At 27.3% G+C, this 15,540-nt stretch overlaps 1 protein-coding gene across 3 annotated transcripts in view; it reads left to right on the top strand.

The window, feature by feature from the left end:
- Nucleotides 1-698: 698 nt before the first annotated feature.
- sit (ELOVL fatty acid elongase stuck in traffic) overlaps nucleotides 699-15,540 on the top strand; it is a 46,435-nt gene continuing 31,593 nt past the window's right edge. For 2 of the 3 annotated variants that reach the window (XM_085953219.1, XM_085953222.1), the window contains exon 1: nucleotides 699-803. The gene's annotated coding sequence lies outside the window, so the exon portion shown is untranslated. Of the gene's footprint in view, nucleotides 930-15,540 lie in introns of all 3 variants that reach the window. The other variant, XM_085953220.1, reaches the window with a different exon arrangement.

Below are 15,540 nucleotides of genomic sequence, written 5' to 3'. Positions count from 1 at the left end.
CTGTCGTATGTGGACCTGAAGCTGCCTTTATGAGAGGTTTCTTGACAGATTTTTGTTTTTTCATGAGCAATAGATTTAGGCTACTTGCTCAACCTATTAGATCACTACTTTGAGTCCAAACACACATCAAACAACAATATGTGTTTTTTGTCAGACCCGGGATCCGCGGCATTATAAGCCTGATGCGAACCCGCAAAGCCATCGTAGGCGTCATAAAAATAAACATGAATACTTATTACCACTCTTGTATTTTCCTACATAAGTGCTACATTATCCGAAAACAACAATTCTTAAATATAGTTCATAACCGATTAATTAATATCAGATACAACATTTATATACATTACTAGTTTCTTTATTTATTCTAAAACTATAATATTATTAAAAACGAGTTTGGAAAGAGCCAACGATATTTTTTTATAATATACAAATTTTCAATTTAAAAAAAAAAAAAAAATTGTAACCGAAAATTATAATAGTTAGTCATATCTATCGTAGTGTTAGAAGTGAGATTTTTTGGATAATGATTTAAATTGAAATGATAAATAAATCTTAGCAACCGGTTCGCTTAAAATTATCAGATGCATTGCGCACACCACTGATAAAATGGTAACGTGGAGGCTTTATTAAAGTGACCGTACCATGATGGCAGCGGGGGATGAGAGCCTATCTATTAGCACAAGTAAAATAGCAAAACCAGTTGCAAACCGTCTGTCTTGAATGGGAGTCGTATTTGTATTGCACCTTATACGGCGCGTCCGAATATCTCATAGTCGAAAGTATTACACCAACAAATCATAAATGTAATACTCTCATGCACTATATTATACAATTTATTTATTGAACAAGAGTGAATACATGTGAAAAATGTTTTGTTTAACAAAATAGTATTATTGTATTCCTGACTCTTTGTGGATGATTTCTATACAGCAAGTATCATTTAAATATACTTTAATTTAATAATTAAATTATAATGAATAATTATATTTAAAATTAAAATAGATTTGTATTTTATTGATAGATAATTTAATAAATTTATTCCCAATCTAAATAAAAACCAAAATAAAATATTTTTGTCAACAGATTTCTTATTTGTGCGGTGATATGTTTCTACATCTGAACGGTGACGGAATATGATACATTCATCAAGTCTTGCCATTCAAAAAGTTCCTGAGTTCCGCTTAAATCTTAAATACTTTTAGAATTTTGATTAATTTTGTTTTCTTGTTAAAATAATCTGCGGGACAGTGTTAAAAAAACCATAACCACGTATTTAAGTATTGCAATCGGAAATTCATTGAAAAAGAAAATAACCGCATACCTACCTTATTTTCCTTACTAAAGATTAAACTCTCAGGCAAAACTTTTAATTTCCGGGATTAGTATTATTTTTATCACATAATCGTGATATTGAGAGAATCCGTTATATTTGTTCTGTATTTGTACCTAAATAATATTAATATAATAATTATAGACTAACAAAATATATCAAAATGAAAAAAAATGTACATATCCAGTATATACAACAGAAAATATCATTAATTATAATTACTATTATATTTGCTTTTATATGTAAGAAATACTAGCTTAATTTTAAATAGTATGAAAAAATATAATATTCTGAATTATAATTACCGACAACTACAAAGTTCAAGTTATTCTTTTCATTATTATGAATGTATTATAATTAAAATTTTAATCTGATAAATTTTAATATTTTCGTATTTATATACCGCATAAATATAGCAAAATCTGAATACATATTCCGGCATGTTCACTTATTGTATTTTGGAATTAAGAAATCGAATAAAATTACAAATATTATTATTTACCTTACTAGATATATTATGGTGATATATAAAAAAACAAGTATTTCCGTGGTGCTATTCTATAATTAAACGTTGTTATTGGTGCTCGCCTTCGTCAACACCCAAGGTTTATTTTGTTCACATGAGAAACATCACGTTTTTTTTAACCTCTTACATCTACATACTTTAATCTATAAAGCCATAAGTTACATACCTGATTTACCTACTAGTTTTTTTTCAATGGAAACATTATCATATTAATACTATCGACCGAAGGTACTTGATGGAATTTGAATTTAAATCCATTAGAATTGGAAACAATATCATTATAAATTCCTTTTATTATGTCTCCTCAGACTGACTGCATCAATTAAACAGTATTCACGTCATCTCTCGAACGAATAATAATATATTCTACAATTAAATCCAACTCACTAATTGTGGTATTTGGATATATTTAAATATAGTTTTATATGTATATTATGGTTGACATTTGATATAACTGGTGATCTTTCATTAAGATGACATGCATGTAATTATTTACATTAAGAACCCGGAACTAAAACGTTATAACTATCAGCATACTAATGATTCCTAACGCTACAGCCTCTTTCTAGTCTATCCAAAGCCGCATTCTTACAATTTCGGATATTTTACATCTTTATATCCGAATCTACACTATCCCTCCATCTTGTACGAGGTCGACCAGGTCATTATTTGCCTTCCAGCTTCCCGAGTGTCAGTTTCTTTTTTCTAACGCTACATTAGGCCTTGAAGCCCAATAACAGTAGTGTTATTAGTGTTAAAAGAGCAAATCATGAAAAAAATCGCATACACATATTGTGACCCCACCGAGAATCAATCTCGGGGCCCCAGGATAAAAGGCCAGCGCCTTAACCTGCAGCCCAATTCGATGGACGGGATGGGATGATGTGCGTACAAAGCATACAGTTCGTACTTGTATCTTCGTCTTCACCCCAACTGTGTGTCATTGATGGATCAGAAGATATCATGCAGCACGCTCCGTTCAAATGAACACAATACTCTTTCCATTCTTTTGGTCACATATTTCAATGTAAAATTAACTTTTGAAACTATTCTCTGCAGGATACATAAATTCAAATTTCATTACAAACGATACTTTACTATATATTGTCTTCGTTGTCCGCCTTTCTTATACATCATGTTCTTATTAAGAAAGGTTTTTAAAGATGACATTTTTTTAATTTAATATAAAGCTAATAGTTTATGATTATCTTCCTCCAAACGCTTAGTATCAGTTTAAAAAAATAATAATATGGGTAACTGAAGTCTGAATCGTGATGCTTAAAATGGTTTCAATCAACTCATAGTTACTCAATTCAGTGGAGCTTTAAAAATAAATCAGGACACTTTTTTATACGCTTCTTTGGGTAAGCGTGACGCCAAGTATTAATCTGCCATATTTTTACACTCAACAAACATATCTCGAAAAAATAATACTGCAATTTTTTTTAACTAGTTCGCTCCAAAAATGCTAAATTTGATTTTATATGAATTGATGTTATCTTTTTGTTAACATTACAATATTGCCTATTTTTAAAATGCTACAATTTCTACTTGTATTGGAAATAAGCATTTATATTACAATAAAATACATTAGAACTTGTGAAAGGACAGATCGCGTCAATTATTCTTTACAGTTAGGCAGTCAAATACACCGAATTATCATTAAATAGAATACCTGCCTATATGGAGAGGTGGGTGACGTGTTTTTTTTTTAACTTAACTTTAACTAATACCATGGATTTGGGACAATTAAATATTAAATATATTTTTCTTTTCACCCAAGATAGAACATTATACGTTTATGGAAGTTACAAAAATACAAATGAAAGTCTATCTAATAATAAAATTGTCAAGACATCACGGGTATTTTGGCGTTATTTACTAACTTTTAGGAATTTTTACGTATAGATAAATGATTGTTATTCAAATATCTCCGTGTACGCACATTTTGGCTCAAAAGATGGTGTGTCTTTTTTTGAGACTTGCCTCGTTGACAAAACTTAGAGTTCTTTAACGATTTCACTGACATCTTGTAGACATGCGGGGATGAAATAGGTAACTGTATTTTTCCTGCTAAGACAAAATTCGTCGAATTCTATATTTTGTACTTGTCTAGCGTCTTTAGATCGTCATTTCAAAGACACAAATATGATTGAGTTAAATATATTTCTCCCTAATTTTGAAAATTACAATATTTTTAATGGGGGATTTAGACATTTATCATAATTTTCTATCACTACCTATTTGAATGAATAATCACATAACATAATATGCATATCTTTAATAAAGAAACATTTCAAAACTGCTAAAAATCACCGTTATATCTAGCCAATATTTTACAGCAGCCGTTTTAATACGCTAACGTATAGAATATTTATTTTGATATGATAACCAAGCCGCAACTAAAAGTTGATGAATTGTCATAAAGCATTGTAATAAAAAAAACCTGTAAAACTCTATCTAGTTATAGTACAATTATTTTGAGGTGAATACACTACTAATCAGAGGCACATATAAATAACATAAAATAAAATAAAAAGGATTTTAAGTTATACGTTCACAATTTTATCATTTATGAAAATATTGTTTTTAAAATATATCTTTGAACGAGTTCATATTTTATAACGTGTCGTTTAATTGTTTGTTTAATTTCGATTCTAAATATATTTTTCTTCTCATTTAATGCTAACACCGTGACTGGCGCGTTTGGAGTACTTTGCCATTAGATATAATTAACGTGTTATTTAAATGTGTTAATTAAAAGGTCAGCAGTGATTGTGTGATGATTTTAGATGTAATTTTTTTAATGTGTTCAAAATGTGAATTAACAAAAAATATACTCAAATTGCAAGCTTCCTATGTTCTACTATATGCTTTTGGTAGGCGGAGTATTCACCTTAATAATGTAAACTTTTAGATTTTTGCTTTTTTAGTAAGAATGATAGTTTTTTTTTTCTTTTATTTGCGGCAAAAGTAATAAATAATCACTCTTTTAATAAAATTGTTCAACATTATTGTTAAATAATCGCTAACTTCTAACAATTTAGCAAAGGTTATCACTTGATTGGTCGCAATAAGAAATATAAGCAAACCAACTCAGTGTTGTGTAACCGGAAAAACCTTCAATTGTTTTTATATTGTACCATAAGTTGAATATTTGGAAATTTGATTATATCATAAAATCGACCATAAATTATCTCATCATTTTTTTTTTATTTATGCTTCGTTGGTGTATCGTATTATTTTATTGTTTTGTTTAAGGGGGGACATGCTCGTCGAAGGTCAAAATTGAGTTTTTATTGTATTTTCTAACCATGATCCTGGACACTCCTTAAACGTTGTAGATAATCTATTTATATAATTTTGAAGCCTTATTATCCTTTATAGTTATTTTAAACATTTGATGACTGCATAAAGTATTTTTGTTACATAAAATAGTATTCTTTTAAACCTCTCGCTCTAATGTTTTAGAATATAGTCATATTTCGGTACATAACTGTGCAGTGGTGTTAAGATTTTTTACGTTTATTAATTTTTAAACGCATTTATGAAACCATTAGTATAATTTATTACGAGATAATTTTTGTAAAATATTCACGATAAAAAATTATATTGATAATCTCTGTGATCCCAAATTTGACAAGAATTAGGCATTTTATTATTCAAAAAATCGGCAAGATTAACACATTTGAAGATGATTCTAAAGATACTTATTATAAGCTATGTCTTTGACCATTCAAGTGTGATAAACATCTTATGAATAATGATTGCTTTATAATAATTATTGATCTAAGAATAAGGTAGTGTTTTTTTGAAATACGCCATTTCTTTTGTCATTCCCCAGTGGTTAAGCTACAACATACGGCTATAGCCATAATCTAACAAAATATAATTAAAGTAGGGAGTAAAATGATATTGACGCGCGTGTTTGAACATGTACCGTTTAAAAAAAATAAAAAAAAATTCGGTTAGGTACATGTTCAAACACGCGCGTTAACATAATTTTAATCCCTACTTTAATAATAGTTTGTCAATTTATGGCTACGGCCGTATGTTGTAGCTTAACCACTAGGGAATGACAAAAGAAATAGCGTATTTCAAAAAAACACTACCTTATTTTTAGGTCAATAATTATTATAAAGCAATCATTATTCATAAGATGTTTATCACACTTCAATGTTCAAAGACATAGCTTATAATAAGTATCTTTAGAATCATCTTCAAATGTGTTAATCTTGCCGATTTTTTGAATAATAAAATGCCTAATTCTTGTCAAATTTGGGATCACAGAGATTATCAATATAATTTTTTATCGTGAATATTTTACAAAAATTATCTCATAATAAATTATACTAATGGTTTCATAAATGCGTTTAAAAATTAATAAACGTAAAAAATCTTAACACCACTGCACAGCTATGTACCGAAATATGACTATATTCTAAAACATTAGAGCGAGAGGTTTAAAAGAATACTATTTTATGTAACAAAAATACTTTATGCAGTCATCAAATGTTTAAAATAACTATAAAGGATAATAAGGCTTCAAAATTATATAAATAGATTATCTACAACGTTTAAGGAGTGTCCAGGATCATGGTTTGAAAATACAATAAAAACTCAATTTTGACCTTCGACGAGCATGTCCCCCCTTAAGGTTTTAACTATTTTCACTTATTGATGTTTATTTCTACTTTTGATGAATGTCCAATGAAAGGACTGTCTAATTAATAAAACGTTTATAATGTTAAAAAGTCTCAATTCGAGCATAAAAATATATTTCCTCGTTTTTAATTGTAATGATTGTATAAAAGTGTTATTAAAACCATTGTATATGTAGCGTGTTAAAACAACGAATGAAGTTTTTTTCATGAATATTTCCATTTCATAATTATGTTTTTTTATTATAATCTCAAACCTGTTATATAAATGTGGGACAGTGTGTTTTTAGAACACACGATTACATATACCAAATTCATTTCTTTTACAGTCTATGGCACATTGTGGCTTATAATCTCACATTAGAGCACACGGTCTGTCTGATTTAATGAGATTAAAAGTAAACATTATTGCCTAGTAACTGATGAGCTATACAATTTTCTGCATTTTTAGCATTAGCTGCACGTGGCGATTTGAGTGAAATTTATTTAGGATATCATTTTTTCCCTGAAAATAGTGTGTTTTAAATGAAAAGATTCAGCGTACAATATGCTTTAAATCAGTAATTGATTGATAAATTAATATTCATTTTTATGAAATAGTTTAAACACACTATGTTTTACCAAAATTTATATTGTTAATTTTAAAATTATTGTAATAGCCATTGCCTTGCCTCATTTTGCCTGTGGCAGTTTTGGACGTACTAATTCAAGCCAGTGAACCAAAAATATTGCCCATGCCTATCCTAAATTTTATTATATTCTAATAGTAATTCTGTAATTAATTATAGGCGTACAACTTTCCCGTAGGAACCTACACATTGTATTACAAAAATGTGTTAATTTTTATAACAATTTAATCTCACACGATAAAATCTCTACTACCTACCTAGTTAAGGTTTGGTTACATTAAATGTCAATCGATACATATTAAGTGTTAGCCAAATCCCTCAAATATAAAATATTTTTATTTCTTAATGGCCTTCATGGTTAATCAATATGGAAACGTTTCTCAATAATTAGTATTGGCAAACATATCCACACTGAAGAGGCTCAAAGGTGAAATATATTCAAAATTTAAATACCTAACCAAACCAAAGTCATTGTCGTTTATAACATATAAGATTCATAAGTGTAAGTACCTCTATTCAACTCGTTTGGATATTCAAATAATAAGTATTATCTGAAATGAATAAATATGCAACCTTGATGACTTGATTATTCGAATTTCGTGGCTTCCATTTCTCTGAGCACTGGATTGTGTAAATTTAGTTTATTGATTTTTTTATTTAATATCATTGAGTATGAGTCTAACATACGCCTATGAAAAAAGCATGATTACTAAATATTTTAGATAAAAGTAAAATAAGCTACTATGGAATATTATGTTATATCCTTTATTATGTAATTTGAACTAAATTTATTTTAAGGGTGATAAATTATTATTAATTTGTTTGTATAACAAAATAATACGGCATTTTTAGGTACATGAATTATACCACAATGTGTAAAAATTAAATAATAAATCAGATGGATAAATAATAGATACGTCGAAATCAAAATATGTTTTGTCAAAATTTTTACTGATTGGTATACTCACTAAGCCAGATAAAAATTAACAGAGCTATGCAACTAGTATACAATAAATGATGCATAATATATGAGTAGATTCTGTTACTAAATTATAATAATGTTCGATACTACAATATTGTGGCTTATTATTAGTCATACGTGAAAAACATAGAATAAATTGTCATATTATGTTGTATTGGCAAGAACGATGTTATTTCTGAATGTTTAATTTATACGTAAAATACATAGAACATCTAAAATTTAACTATTAGCTTAGATATATTTAGATCAGCGTTCGCATTCATACGCCTAACAGTAAACTTAAAAATATAATAATATCTTGACAATAACCTATGCAACTAGCCCATAATGTTGAAAACACGTGATAATAACATAACAAAATTTAACGATTTCAATGATTAATCTATTTTTTTACTTTTTTAAGGTACCAAACTTCGAACTTTTTTAGATACATATTATTAAATTTATTATAAAATTTTTAGGTGTGCTAATTTTTCGGCCTAATACATTTACTTTCATTTGTTATAACGAGAAATATAATGGCAAACTTTTCATATCATTTAATATACTTACGTATAATAAAAATAATTCTTGGTATATTATATGATTCGTAAAAAACACTCGTTTTCAATATTAACGAAATAATCAACAATCATTTATCAATATTTTTTACAGACTGATTTCTGATAATGTGTAAGATTTCACATCTAAGCTGATTGTTTATAATATCATTTAAATTATAGTGATTGAATTATAGTATGAAAAAATAGCAGTACTTGTATTCAAAATTATATCATCGAAATGAGGTCAATTGAAATGTTTATAAAAAAAGCTTCAACTTCACCTTGAGCCGCCTTTCTTTCGTAACATTTTTCTGCCATAACCAGTAACCACGGTCTTGAGATTTTTTCACTCACTGATAATCACGTTGCGTGTGGTTTCATAAGTGGAAATGATATGTCGGTAATATGTGATGACATCAAATATTTGTCTTCGGACACATTTTTTTTTAAATATTTAAAAAATAGATTTTTATTTTCAACAACAATACATATTATATATCTTGCTAGTAATAGGATATCATTATCATCGATAGTTTGCTTCAATCCACAACTGGATTTTTTCTCTCATCCTAATTCCTTATTCTTCCCTGATACGTAATTCTGTACCAAATTCATTTACTTTTTTTTGTTGGATAAAAAATACTTAATTTAAACAATTATTTTAAAATACTCAACGAATGATTTGTGATCTTTGTCATACAAATAATGGTATTTATATAGAATTATTGGAAAGATAGCTCTTTCAATAACAAAAACCTTTTCTTATTTTATTGAAAAAGGTATTGACCTAAATTATTTAAGGTTTGAGGGTGCTTTAAAATATGTTAATAATAAATAAAGGTTGTAAGTATTTTTGAAAGGCACGTATTTAGATTATTTGAAGACCGTTTTAAAAACCCTTTTAGAGTTAATACTTAAGTTAAATGCCTTTAGTATCCATAACTGTTTTCCTATAAAATGTAATATCACATTTATCTAAACTTAATTTGTTTTCATAAAATATTAAATTATGAATTCTGGCGTCATGGTTTTATTAACCAATATTTAAAATCCGGATGCTAACATGCTGCAATATTAAGACTTAAAATACTTTTTTTGTTTAATGACTTACGTATTTCTAATTAGTTATGTTTTAAATTACAACGAAATAATACGCTTTCATACAATTTCTGCATCGTGGTTAAATGCTGTTTAGCCTTGGTTTTAAACGCCATAACTTTATGTGTATATTTATGGTAAAAAAATATTTTTAGATATTTCAGATTTCAGAAAGAGATTACTTAAAAATATATATTTTTTAAAACAAAGCAGTTCTATGCCAGTGAAATCAATTAAGTATAGTTTTTGGCGTGGTTTATCTTTAAAACTATCCCATTTTATTTCTTCAATTTCATTTTAAGTTCATGTAATTTCTATTTGTTTTTCATATTTAATATATTTTTTCCATCCTTTATCTCTACACCCATTGATATACTCAAAATCAAGACTACTGTAAAAAATCTGAAATTTTACTGTTAGTTTAGTATGTATACATAATATCTGCAATATTGAATCTACAGATAGATTTATATTTGTAGGTAAGGGTTATCAAATAAGAGATTTATATTTTAGAGATATATCTCAATAATTTGATTGTATCAGGAGCTGTATGGTATGCTGCACCATTGTGTTGGAACCGGATATCGTCCAGATTGAAATCATTCAATTTATGTCAGAAAAAACCAGTAATCATGTTGTAACTGTATTGAGATTTTCGTTTTCAAAAAAATATGGTCCAATTACACCTCCAGACCATAACCCACACCAAACTTTTAATTTTTGTGTATGTAAAGGTATTTTAATAATAGCATGTTGGTTTTCATTATTCTAAAATGCGACAATTGTGTTTATTTGCCAACCCACTTAACCAAAAATGAGTTTCATCGCTGAAGATGATTTTTTCATAAAATAATAGGTTTGTTTCAAGTTGCTCTAAAGCTCAATCAGTAAAATTTCGACGCACCAAATGGTCATTCGGTTTACCTAATTTTGTATTACCTAATTGTATTTTATATGCCTTCAAATGCTAATCTTTATGAAGAATACTCCATATTGTAGTCCATGTAATGCCATAAGAAAGTCCAAATTCTTGAGAACGATCTGTAATCAACTGTTCGTAAGCAACGTCTGTAAGCAACGAGATTATCATTCACAGCATTGATATTTTCAGCAATATGTTTACGTTTTGGATAAGTTGGATTTTTGAAATTACAAACCTTACCATTTGACTCGAATTTTTCAATTAAATTATGAATAAATAAACTCTGTATGTTGATTATTTTGACCATAAATTTCACTTAATGCCCGAATATACTTTAACAATTTGTATACGCTGTACAACTCTTTCCATGATGATTTGCAAACAATACTGAACACAAATATTAATGTTGGTGGAAATCATCAAAAAAATGGCTGATATGACATTTTAAAAATTTGATAACCCTTAACTAATGAGTAAAATTCATAATTTTGCCTGTATTATTTTCCCAAAAAGGCGTTGGTTTAATAAACTTCATAAACAATAAAATCAAAGAATATTTTCAAATACTGGTGGTGTATAGTTGGTCTTATAATAATATAAAATACATTCTAGTATCGTTAAACCGGTCGGCATGTTGTTATTTCGCAACAACTGATCCGCATAGCCAATCGTTATGCTTGGCGGTATCGAGAGGGAACGCTTTTTCTGAAATCGAACTTGGGCCCAGCCAATGCCTTACATTGCACGTAAAGCAAATTCTATACCTACTAGAGGTACGTAACGGATAAAATAAACATTTCGAAGCAATATAATTTATCTTAAAATATTTAAGTTAATCACTACGTATTTAAAAATATTAAAAAGAAAAATTGATCTTTACAATCTAAAAAAGGTAAAAAAAAAATGATTTTCTTTAAGGTTCTCATCTTAAGAATTTATGATTGTACCTATTCATCATTAAAATTTACTTTCATAAGTTTATCTTAAATAATGTATAGTAAATATTTTTAATGAATAATGGTTTTTATCAGTCCGTTTCTTCGTTTCTTCAAATTTATGACTTAAAATCATTGTTATTTACATCAAATCAAAACTTGTCAATACTTAAAAATGTAAATTTTCAATAAACTATATTAAATTAGATGTTAAATATTTTTCCGCTAGGTTTTTCTAGCAGGCAGAATATTTGCCTTAATCTCATCCGATAAAAATCAATAATTAATTATATGTCACTATAATATTATCGTCTCACACCTACTAATAATATGTAAAATGTCATCGTTTTTTTTTGTAATTTTTATATAATGTATGTTTTATTACATACAAAAATTTATATACACTGCTAAATGTGTATAGGATCTTACAGTTTTTATAGAAAATATTTGTTTTATTTATTGCAATGTCTTTAACTATCCTTGACAAACTTTTAATAAAACATTCACATACTTTTACTGAATCTTCAGTTCAATTCAAATATTCAATTTAAATATATCGCAACTCTATATAATGCATAACATAATCAATTTGAGCTTTACATAATATATTCTATTTGATAAACTACATTTTAATCAACGTAACAAACATAAATATATGTTGATTTTTGTTGGTGATTGAAATAGATTTACCCATATGAATACTGACGTATCAGAATTATAATAAAAAATGATTAATAAATTTATATTAATAATTTTTTCATACAAAACATTTTTTGTTTCAAATCTGAGAATATCATTATTAATATTAATATTAATATTCTATTAAAAGTTATACTAAAGATTCTACGTCAAAACACTGCATGTCAACGTTGACTTTATCTAAATTTAAGCCAAAGATGTTTTACAAATATTTCGTAGACTTTTATATATCTTAATATGCTTATAAAACTATTTTACAAGTTCAGTTCTGACGTCTACTTGTCAAAGTTTTTGATTAGATAATATACATGTGAATTAGATGATTTATGGCTATAATAATAAATGAAAATTCAAGATTGATTGATGAATTGTATTAAACATAATTTATAAAATATATGGCAATTCTAATTAAAAAATAAATTATTACTACTAAAATAATATATTGTCATGAAACAGTTTTCTTGTTAATTTACAAGGCCTAACACGTCTAAATCGAATAATGACGTTTTTTTTGTAAATATATGTATAAAATATTATTACAAAATTACACCGGTGCTTCATGAAAATTGTACTGATAACATATATTATCTGAACTCAATTAACTTTATTTACCGATACTACGATAAAAACATTTTCTCTAAACAGTTTCAGAAAACCCGCGAAATACCCAACAGTAGTTTGATATTTAGCAAGAACAACTTTAATGCCTTCAAGCCTTCTCAACCAATATTTTATTTTCTAATAGATATAAGAATGTCAAATTACAAAAGAAAGTACAATTAATGTTTAACTTATTAGATTTCTAAATATTACTAAATCATTATAATATATTAATTTTATGAAATCAATAAATGAAATCCGATTTTACATTGTGCAGGTAGTAAATATTTTTTTTGTTTATATTACTTACAATTTTTTTCTACTGAGACACCCGATTCGTACTGCAAGTAGGGTTCTTGTCTGATTAAATGTATTCGTTAATTATTTCCATTTACTATTTTAACAATCAATTGAATAAAATATTAAATAATATTCAAAAAAGATAGACGCCAACACAGGCTCGATATTGGAAGATGGAAGAAAAACTTGAGTGATAATTATAGGTATCCATGTGTGTGGAGGTACATTAATTTAAACTTTAAAAAAATATTCCGTTGATTATTGTTACATTCTTCGTAGTTTATTTGAATATTCGAGATAGTAGTTTTCTTTAAATACGAGAAATTATTGAACCAATCACTGTAAATATTTCTAATTTTTACAGTTGAGCCAGTCTGTAGAAGTAGAAGTAGGTAACTGAACTTATGTTTATGTACATTATGTGTGTTGAAATATTTTATCTGGGATATTGAAATATTTTATTTTTAATAGTATAAACAATTTTATTCACAAATTTATTTGAAATATTTTCATATAATATTTTTATTTAATTTGTGTTTTTTGATGAGTACGTATTTTGTATACTTTTAATGAAGAACAAATGACCTAGATGCAATTAAAATGAACGTCACAGTTTAGATTCCGGAACGGCTGAAATTATTCTAACTTTTACCGTACAAGAGAGTTTTATTGGATGAAAAAATTTGAAAAAATTAAAATCGTACTATCAATGGAGCATTAGAAGGGTATCAACAATTAGTCGAGGACAAGACATTTTCGAAACATCTATAATCACGATGTTGCCATCAATATAGTGGGTAGAGTGGTAGAGAAATCGATTACCAATAATGTTTGAATGGTATAAAATATAAATGTGTGCTTCAGAATATTTAGTACTTACCTATAATATATTATAAAAGTATGTAGATATTCTTTAACCTACAGAAATATTAAATAACATTCTTTTAACAATCTTATAATAGATAAATATGTACATAATATATCTAAATCTGTTTATTAAATGTACGTACTTTACAATCTATCCCTAATACGATTCATGATAATGTACATTTGCTTAGTTTTATTAAAAGCTTATTGATTTTTGTTTCGGTATGTCAGATTTTTTTTGACATCTCCTTCACTTAGGTATAAAAATATATTTTTAACACATTTGCGCGTAACAGCTGTTTTATTGTTGCCAGTAATATTATTTATTTTTTCTTTGGTTATTTTATTTTCTGTGAAAGATTTCGCCATTCTACTCACACATGGATAGGATACAAATATCTTTAAGCTTTGGGGTTAAAACGCATGCGCCGTCAACAAAATTTCCCTCTCCATAAAATCACCAATGCTGGTATACAGTCCAACGCACAAGTTTTGGTTAACTTTCCAAAGTTCCGATATTACATAAAATTATTACCAAATACAATATTTTTAATCTATAACCACTTTAGACAATTTCCGGTTTTTTTAAATAGTAAAATCTTCAAATAAAAAGACACACTTTTCACGGTTGAATTGGAATATGAGTTTTAAAATTTTGCTAGTGCAACGCACGCATGGACGACATAATTGACGAGAGTATTTTGAAGTAGAGCGGTCACACCAGATTTACTATATGACATTATTATTACTATTTTAATGCCTGCTGCCATGGCGCCCCTAATATTACTGTAATTATTCGCACACCAAAAAATGCTTATTTGTAGCGGCAATGATAAAATGATGTAAGTACCTACGTTATCTTTGTATTGACAAAATCTTTCAAAAAATATAAGTATTAATATAAAACAAATTTATTCTTTAAAGAAAATCTTTACTCTATGCTACCTATTGAAAACTTATCTATATGTCCTTTTAATCATGGTTTTAATATTATTCTACATAATAGTACAATAAATTTACCCATTTTTTACATACTATTTATTCTCAATCATTATGTATACTGTACAATAATGGATCTTAGTATAGTTGATCTTATTACTCTAACTCTAATTTTAGTCACATATTTATGTGGCATATATAATATAATTATAAATTGAAAATATACTTACATAATAAATAACTTAGGCGTCGATCTTTTTAATCAAATCATAATAAAACACAATTGTGGCAGATGCAAAATTTCTCTTTACTAATTGACCCACTGAAAAAAATAGGTCTAAGAATAATATAATTCATGTATCTATTACAAAACATTGAAATATTAAAAAGCTTCATATCATGTTGACAACCAGGATAAGCCATAATAAAATCCCTGACAACAGCTGTGGATCCGATGATTATCTTAAACACCATTAATATTGCCTTTTGCATTTTAAATGAAGATAATAT

Source organism: Rhyacophila brunnea, unplaced genomic scaffold, assembly GCF_057557595.1.
Source record: "Rhyacophila brunnea isolate RB1 unplaced genomic scaffold, BYU_Rbru_1.0 scaffold_3, whole genome shotgun sequence".
Classification (NCBI taxonomy): Eukaryota; Metazoa; Arthropoda; class Insecta; order Trichoptera; family Rhyacophilidae; genus Rhyacophila; species Rhyacophila brunnea.
Note: the sequence above shows the minus strand (reverse complement) of the source record. Positions and strands in the feature narration are given on the sequence as shown.